This window comes from Lynx rufus, unplaced genomic scaffold (genome assembly GCF_022079265.1).
Source record: "Lynx rufus isolate CCGP_SWC_20201006 ecotype Redwood Valley unplaced genomic scaffold, mLynRuf1.p SCAF_2, whole genome shotgun sequence".
Taxonomy (NCBI): Eukaryota; Metazoa; Chordata; class Mammalia; order Carnivora; family Felidae; genus Lynx; species Lynx rufus.
Genome location: NW_025814834.1, coordinates 174,728,709 through 174,735,706, shown reverse-complemented (window position 1 = coordinate 174,735,706; position 6,998 = coordinate 174,728,709). Strand labels below are relative to the sequence as shown.

General features: G+C 45.4%; 1 pseudogene; it reads left to right on the top strand.

Annotated features, from left to right (window-relative positions):
• The first annotated feature begins 2,320 nt into the window (after positions 1 to 2,320).
• On the top strand, positions 2,321 to 2,416 carry LOC124516788 (uncharacterized; annotated as a pseudogene).
• The last annotated feature ends 4,582 nt before the right edge of the window (positions 2,417 to 6,998 follow it).

Sequence of the window (6,998 nt, the reverse complement as noted above, 5' to 3'; positions counted from 1 at the left end):
TCCTCTCTCTCTCCCTCCCTCTCAAAAATAAATAAGCATAAAAAAACCTGGTGAGGGTTGTTTGATGGAAGGCATAAGCGAGAGAGAGGAGGCTGCTGAATTATGGAGGTGTGGGCAGATGCTTAAAGACAGGGGCACACCGTGCAATTAGCTCTTTTCAGAAAGAGGACGTAGGCGAATAGCCCAGCGGGAGGATGGAGGGTGAAAGGGCATTACACCCAGTACCCCGGGTTCTGTATGCCTCTGAGGCAATTGTATGTCCCCGTGTGGTACGGTTTCTGCTCCGCTGCTGTTCCTCAGTGGAGCAAAATGCTAACATCCTGGGAAAGACCAGCGTGAAATAAGGTGGCTTGCATGTATGTTACACTGCTCTCGTTGCTCTGGTGGTCAGTCTTAGCTTCTCTTCAAGTCACATGTGTCACAGTATCATGTAGTAGACCACGGCTGCCCACATACACTGCTGTGGAGGGCGAGGAGTGCAGTTCTTTACGAAGAGCCTGCCCCAGTCCCAGGCTTCATTAGCTGAACAAGCAGAGACTTCCAGAGGTAGAATACGTCCATCCAGGCACTCTCCCCCTGTGCCTCCTTCCCTCCCTTCACGGTCTGACCGGTCAGCTTCCCCTCCTCTCCTTGGTTCCAGGCTTGCTCTTCCTCACTAGCCTGTGACTCCTCTGTCATCGTCACTGCTGTGACCTGAGGGCCCGCACAGGGGCCCTGAAGCCGAATGATTGCATTACAGCTGAACCCCTTTTCATAGGGCAGGGAAGGGCCCTGGACCCACTGAAGGGGTTCCTGAGCTCCCCGGAGTGCATCGGAACCAATGGACCACTTTGATATGAGGATGTAGGCACTCTGCCAGGACAGGGACAGTGTCTCATTCAGCTCTACGTCCAGCACCTCTATGGCTTCCAAGGGAGGTGGGGACTCCTCAGTGCGTCCTGGCCCTACTTTACCCATGGAAGAGCGTGAAGGGGCAAGTGGCTTATCTTCCTCCTCAGCACCCCTCCTTCCCTTGCTCCCTCACCCCTCCCTTCTTTTCATTCTTTCCACAAATATTGATTGAGGCCCTATCCCACACAACACAGTATACAAAGTCCTAGGAATGAACTGGTGGGCAACAAAGACATGGAGTTCGCCCTCATGGTACGTCTATATCGCCTAGAGGTGAAGCACTTAACCTCCTGAGCCAGATCGTCTGGTAGCTGATAGCTGGCTCTGTCTTTTACGCACTGTGTGAACTCGGTCAGATTCCTCTCTGAATCCCAGTTTCCTCATCTGTAAAACAAGCTCGTAATAGAACCTCTTTCAGAGGGTTGTTATGAATATTAAACGAATTGATGAGTACCTGCCCCAGTAAGTGCCCAATAAACATGAACTGTAATACCAGTATTAGAGTTGCTCTGTATAGATGCTGAATAAATATGAAATCACAATAAGCAGGAAGTGTTATGAGTGGAAAAAAAAAAAACAAGGTGGGAATTGCATATAACCTGGAGCTATGTTTTCCCTGGGGTGTAGCTAGTAGAATATGTGAACGTTACCTAACAGGGAAGTTGGGGGACAATTGAGCTACTGTCCTAGAAGTTCTCTATGTATTTCTGGGTTTAAAGAAGAAAAACGATGGGGCGCCTGGGTGGTTCAGTCGGTTGAGCGACTGACTTCAGCTCAGGTCATGATCTCGTGGTTTGTGAGTTCGAGCCCCGCGTCAGACTCTGTGCTGACAGCTCAGAGCCTGGAGCCTGCTTCGGATTCTGTGTCTCCCTCTCTCTCTGCCCCTCCCCCACTCATGCTCTGTCTCTCTCTGTCTCGGGAATAAATAAACATTAAAAAATAATTAAAAAAAAAGAAAAACGGGGCTTAAAGTGGATGATCAGAAAGGGCCTCTCTAAAGAGGGACTACAATATAAAGGGTGTAAAAACTGACACTGGGAGAGGAGGGGGTTTGGGAAGGGCATTCTTTCTGGGCAGAGGAAAGGCAGGGAAGAGCCATCACCGATGATTAGGTATCGAGGACTTTCTTCTACGGGCTCTGCACTAGGTCAATTTTGTTAAAAGATCTTCTGTTCTCCATCGGTCAGTTAAAGTGTCTACTGTATGGGGAGCTCTCAGTTGTGGCTTTTAATCACTGGAGCCGGGACACTGGTCTCATCCATATCCCAAAGATTCTAGAACTCTATGTCTTTTCAGACTCTGACTGTGGCTCCCTGTACACCGCCTTGTCTGTTGGGCAGTTGTTTTAGTTCTCAGGTTACACTTGAGTAAAAATACAGAAAGGAAACATAATGAACATGTGTTTCTAGGTGCCACATTCCAAATTCCAGTGCTCACTTTGGCACAAAAATTGGGGTGATACGGAGAAGATTAACATGGCCCCCTGCACAAGATGACACAAATTTGGGAAGCGTTCCATATTATAAATAGATAGATAGATAGATAGATAGATAGATAAATTCACTCCCAATTCCTAAGTTTTAATCAGTACGTGTTACTAGCCACATACAGCTTAGGTAACCTTGGCCATGTCATCTCATTTGCCTATTCATTCATGAATCCTCATTCAGCGAATACCTATTGAGCAAGAAGTATGTGTTAGTATGACAGGCTAGATGGGTCACCCGGGGCCTCAGCTTCTCCACCAATAGCATGAAGGCCTGGGCCAGACCACTGGTTTTCAACTACAGTGTTGACTCCCAACCTCCACTTTATTAAACAAATTAGAGTGGATTCAAGGTTATTCCTTTCATAGCTTCAGCGTACTCCCTGGTGTACTGAAAAGCTTTCTCTAGGGGGAGAGAAAACAGTGGCGTGACAGCTAGCAGCTGGAAATGTTTATTATTATTACCCAGAAATTGTTTTCTCTGCCTAGACTGTTAGGATAGTGAGCCTCACCTGTCCCCAGGACTCCATGGAAAGGGTTGAATGAAATAGAGAACTGGGTGTTCTCTGAGGCTCTTCCTAGTTTTGACATTCTTTGAGTCCTGTGATTCTTCCTCTTTTTTTTTTTTTTGCTCTTTCATTTAATACCATTTCATATGCATGTTTCCAAGAAGCCATGTGGTTCTCTCCCATGTTAGACTCAGGGACTGTTCTTCAGTTTTGCTTGGTAGTTTCCCCATAAATCCCTCCCTCTTGATTCACTCTACAGACCTTTTCAGAACCTTCATTTCAGTGAACCCTAATTGTGTGTGTGTGTGTGTGTGTGTGTGTGTGTGTGTCTCCCTACACTCAAGGTCTTTATCCCTGGTAGCAATAGGCACTTAGTAACTGTTGGACAAATTAGTGAATTCTCAATGATTATCAGGACCCTCACCGCACACTTATATACTTGCAATAACCTTTGGATTATTTGACATCTTGTGAGGGTATTAATTCTTAACATGGAATATCATTAATATAGATACAAAGATATAAGCAGGCTTTGTGCTTTATTACCAACTGCCAGATTGCCTGGGTGCTTTTGTTTTCTGCAAATTGCTGATAATACTTGTGGTGATTATTGATAACATTATCTTAAATGATCAAGTCAAGGAGTACTTTCTCTCCATTTTTTTTCTAGGTGTCCATATGCTTCTCATTCTAAACTCCGGCAGTTTCCCTAAAGCCGGTCAGATCAGTGCTGCACACGCTTTGACTTTAGCCAGAGAAAAAGAATGAGGCTGTGCCATCTGTAGGTACCCGCAATGTTTGTGTCGACCCTTTTGCCAGTTCAACGCCAGCCTGCTTTGGGGTTTTCCGTGACGATGGCGATGATGATAGAGATAACTATAGCAACGCCGTGAAAATATTATTAACTCCATATTAGAGATGAGGAAACTAAGGCTCAGAGAGGTGACACAGCTTACCTTTGGTCACACAGCTAGGAATTAGCAAAGATAGGATGGACTTCTGGTTCCATCTGACTCAAAGCCTGTCTCTCCACTAAACCGCACTCTACCACACTCCCCAAGTGGAAGTTCGAGGTCAGGAGCCTCATGGGACCAGCAGGTCTGTCAAGTTCTGCAGGACTGAGCTGTTTATCATTGCAGAGGACACTCATCACTGCACTAATTACATTAATTGCTGCCCACTCTGGGGCTAGGTGGGTGGCTTAACAATACCTAGCAACGTGGTAATGATGCCTGGGCCTGCCTTTCTGCGTGAAAACATCTGACTGCTTTTTTCCCCCCCCTCTTTTAAACTCCTTCCCATGGTGGCCAAAGATAGTAATTATAGGTTCTATTGGTTGGGAGTTAGTGACTCTCTACCTTGTAGGGGAAAGGTCAAGACTCCGAACTTTGGCCTCCATCAACATCAGCTGTGTGCTTGACATTTTATTTAAGGAATCCTTTATAATCCTCGTGACAGCTCAGAAGTAGGTATTATATTATCCTTGTTTTGTTTATAGGGGAACCCAGTCACCCCTTTGAGATCACATAGCCGGGAAGGGCTGGAAACAGGCTTAGAACTCAGGACTGTTGGAGGACAGATTTAGCTTCCACACATTTCCCTACATCAGAGCACCTCTCAACAGGAGATTTTTTCCCTCCCTTTGCTTGGAATTGAATTACCAGTATATTTGAGTCTGCATGTCCAGAGAAGCAAGGCACCGGGGATTGGTGTTTTGAGGAGTCCTCTGTTGCTCTGTGATGAATATTTGACATTTCAACCTTCCAATTATCACCCTTTCCCTGAGCGTCTTGAGGAAATGTTAACAGAGTGTTTCAGTTGACTTTTTAAGAAGTAATTTGAAGACTACATCTGTGTACTTCTTGGGAATGGACAAGATGGCTTTGGCAGTTTATTATAATTGGGCAAATGACTTAACTTCCTCAGAGATCCAGATAACAGAGGTTAATTTGGGAAGTAATCGACTTTGGAATGTTGTGTATGCATGCACTTTATGGGTGTGTCCATATCTATATGTATATGTATACATGTCGATAAATGTACGTGTGTGTGTGTGTGTGTGTGTGTGTGTGTGTGTGTGTGTGTATGTGTGTTCATCAAGAAGTATGATGAACTCCCATACTGGCTGTGTGACCTTGGAGAAATTACTTATGTTTTCCGGGCCTCAGATTCCTCCTCTGAGTACAGGCTCATTATTCCTACCTCGAATGATTGCTAGAAGATGAGGTGGGGTATATGAACACCTAGTACAGAGATTAGCACATAGGAGGTATCCATTTCCCTTTTGCCTATCCCAGAGTCTGACATTCAATAATTGGTGACTGAGTTCTTGTTTGATATGTAAAGTATTGGAGTACTGGTGGGCTTAGATGACTTGGTTCTTTTCTTACCTACCATCTATCTGTAAATGAAGCTTAAAAATATGTTTTACTGAAGTTCAAAACCATTGTGTTGTGTAATGACACAGAGTTGTGGTTAAGATATGAGGGGCTAGACCAGCGTTTGCGTCTTGGCTTTACCACCTCCCAGCTGTTGTGAATTGGGCAAGTCACTTAACCTCTCTGGGCATTAGTTTTTTCGTTTCTAAAAAGAGGGATCATAACAGTTCTGACCTTGTGGGGCTGTTGTAAGTCAGGGAAGTTTTTGAGGGCAGGGACTATGTCTACAATCTTCTCTGCACCCAGCCAGAATGAGGTTTGGAAAGAGCTGGCTTTGGACTTAGACGTCCTGTCGACTCTGATTCCAGCACTCCCATACTGGCTGTGTGACCTTGGAGAAATTACTTATGTTTTCCAGGCCTCAGATTCCTCCTCTGAGTACATGCTCATTATTCCTACCTCGAATGATTGTTAGAAGATGAGGTGGGATATATGAACACCTAGTACAGAGATTAGCACATAGGAGGTATCCATTTCCCTTTTGCTTATCCCAAAGTCTGACATTCAATAATTGGTGACAGTTCTTGTTTGATATGTAAAACATCCTTTTCTCTCACACTCCATTTTCTAAAAATTTTTTTAATGTGTATTTATTTTTGAAGGAGAGAGAGACAGAGCATGAACAGGGGAGGGGCACAGAGAGGAGGGAGACACAGAATTCAAAGCAGGCTCCAGGCTCTGAGCTGTCAGCACAGAGACCGACGCGGGGCTTGAACTCACGAGCCGTGAGATCATGACCTGAGCTGAAGTCGGACGCTTAACTGACTGAGCCACCTAGGGGCCCCCTGTCACACTCCATTTTTATTTTTGCCTTTCCAGCCTTTTTGTTTCTTCCCCTCACCTTCCCTTCACTTCCTTTTCTTTGTCTTTTTTAATCTGCTCCAATCTACTGTGACTCAAGGCCTCCATCCAGGATTATCTGTCCCCTGGACGATTACAGCAGCCTTTTCCCTGGCCTCCTTGCGTCCATCCGGCCTGCTGCTGTTTATCCTTCCACAACCTGCACAGACGTTGCTATCCTTCTGTGCCACCCCCTCCAGTGACTTCTCATCACACCCAGAGCAGTCTGAGGCTCTCACCATGGCCTGTCCCGGAAAATTCTTCGGACCTGTCTTCCTCATGCCCTGTCTCAATTCCCCCTGCTCCAGCCTCGAAGGTCTCCTAGCCTTACTGGAACTTTTCAAGCACATTCTACCTTTGGCTCTTTTATACCTGCAGTTCCCTCCTCCGCCAAGTATCTGTAGATTTCACTCTTACTTCATCTGGCTTCTGCCCACATGTCCCCTTATCAGAAAGGCCCTCTTTGATGATCTGCATGAAATGGCACCCCCAGCCTCTCCCACTTCCCCACTGCATTTTCCTTCTCACTTCCCAGTGAGATATTATATATTTATTTACTTTTTATGGTCTTCCCCCCCCCCCCAGTAGAATGAGAGCTTTGTACGAATAGATTTTGTTTTGTTTATTTTCCCCCTGTTTCTATTTTTTAAATTGTATTATAGTTGACATATGATGTCATATCAGTTTCAGGTGCATAACATAGTGAATCTACAATTATATACATTATGAAATGTCTGGGGTGCCTGGGTGGCTCAGTCAGTTAAGCATCTGACTTTTGGTTTCGACTCAGGTCATGATCTCACGGTTCGTGAGTTCGAGCCCCACACCGGGCTC